Below are 2,387 nucleotides of genomic sequence, written 5' to 3'. Positions count from 1 at the left end.
CCAACCTCACAAAATAAGTTTTTTTAATCACATCCATCTGCCGAATTATGTCCGTAAAGACAAAAGGTATTTATTTTGACTTGCTGATTCTTGTAAATGCAAGTATGTTCCAAATACGTAGTACTTCTTAAACTTTGTCTTGCCATGGGGCTATTGGGCAATTTATTATATAAATAAGCGTAAAAGAAGTTGCTTTACATAATTGAGTGTATCTAATGAATGGCAGTAATAGCATAAGATCAAGGGCAACCTATGAATTGAGTTAAGAATTTAGGACTGTCAAGAAGCACAGAAGTGAGGAAAGAGTCCAAGTTAAATCCAATAGGAAGGAAAATGCATCAAACATTGTTAAAGATCCTAAAAGAGTCACAGCGCTTTGTTAAGACCTATTTTATAGCTTGGGCAAATAAAAGTCTCTTGTAACATTTCCATCCAATTATGTTCAGAAATATTGGGTTTGGGGCACAACTTCCAAACACATTTTTTTTCTGTGGCAAGCCTTGAAAATTTTAAAGTATTTCAAGCATGCTTGAGATGGCACAAATTGAGACATTTTGTCTTCATAAGACAATCTTGAAGATAAACTTTACCCAAAGCATGTGTTGGTTGGGCTGGAGTCTTCATCATTTAAATATTATTTATTCAGTTGCGGGGGCACTCTTTGCTTGAAGTTTGTAAAAGTGAAGCTTGAAGAAGTCCAATCGGTCCAGACACGCGTTTTAGGTGTTGACCGTATCGAACTTTTAAAATCCGATCTTGAATAAACTTTATTTAAAGAGACCTGGCTATTGAAAACACAGTTTATGCGGGTTCCTTCAATGTTCTGCACACAAACACATGCAACTTTTCATCAAAATTAGAAGCTCCAAGAAAACTTTTTTGGATGATAAAAGCACCTCCTTTTGCTTCTTTAGCAAAGAAAATAGCACTTGACAAAATTTGAATTTAGATTATAATGATGATTTGTCGTCTTATTAAGATTAGACTTAGTCAGGCTAATTTCTAAATCCAGACAAAGTTTTGAAACTCATTTTTTATAATTTGGACGGCATCATTGTTAATATCAACAGAAAAGCTGTGATCGAAATGACCTCACGCGCAGTACGAGCCTCATTCGTTGGAAGGAACCTGGGAATCAGCCGTCAAGTTGTCAATGATATTAGAAAGAGGTTCAAAGCCTGAGAAATCAGTGTGGATCCCGGCCATGTTCAATGCCTTCAAAAGGAGATGCAGCTCATCATTAATGCAATATTGCCAAAAGATTTGCCCGATCCAAGTTCTTACTCAATGAAATAAAGAGTGGAAAACAAGTCATCCTTTTCATTAATGAACAATTGTTCAGGGTTGACAACGTGCCGAACTGAACGACAAACCACCACATTTCTAATAAGATGGTGGGGGATGTACCTGATAATGTTAAGTTCTCTTTTGAAACTAAACATGCGACTTCAGTCGTCGTCCTGAGCCCAGGTTTTTAAAGCCTAGGATTGAATCTTAGATCGAGAAAAGATTCAATTTATGTTGCATAGTACGACTTTTTCTCGATGTAAGAATCACCCATTGACTTGAAAAAACTGGACTCTGGTTATCGGGATAACTTGGCTGTTGAATCCCAGGTTCTTTTTAATGAATGAGACCTCTATTCTGCGTGAGGCCATCTCGATCACAACTTTTCTTTTGACATTAACAATGATGCCGTTTAAAATATTCAAAAAAGTATGAATATCAAAACGCTATCTGGATTTGGAAATTAGCCCTGACAAAGTCTAATCTTAATAAGACAACAAATCATATATAAAATCTAAATTCAATTTTTTTTGTGTGGGGTAAAATTCTTAACATTTGAGCAGACACTTAATCAGAAATTGTAACCACCGAGCAGAGCGGCGCAAAGTTAATGAAAAGGGCACAGTAGCTGGTGCAGCTTATCAATATAATCTATTTATGTTTAAATTTAATGCTTAGATCATTGATTCAACAAAAAAGTGGTGCTATTTATATTTGTAATGCACTCATAATTGAAACTCCAAGCCCATTAGGATTCAAGATCTAGTTAGCCCAATTGTTGACGTCCAACCGACAAAAAAAGACCAGTGTTTGATAAAGTGGAGGAATGCTAATACAAAAAGAGCAAGAGTTCTTTCTTTTTGAGTACTCCACAGGAAAAAAGCAAAAGAAGTTAGTTCCATGTGACTCAGTTGCACTCAAAACTATGGCAGGGCAAATCTGAATGTATAGTGATAAGCAGCAAGGCCATCAACCTATAGTAGGTTTTGTCAAACATGCTCTTCTAAATCCCTTTTCCGTAACCATTTCGAACCACCAAGAAAATGAAAAAATGTCAAAATACTCGAAGAAAAGCGAATCGTCGATACAAAAAGCATTTT

Source organism: Tigriopus californicus, chromosome 12 (genome assembly GCF_007210705.1).
Source record: "Tigriopus californicus strain San Diego chromosome 12, Tcal_SD_v2.1, whole genome shotgun sequence".
Taxonomy (NCBI): domain Eukaryota; kingdom Metazoa; phylum Arthropoda; class Copepoda; order Harpacticoida; family Harpacticidae; genus Tigriopus; species Tigriopus californicus.
Note: the sequence above shows the minus strand (reverse complement) of the source record.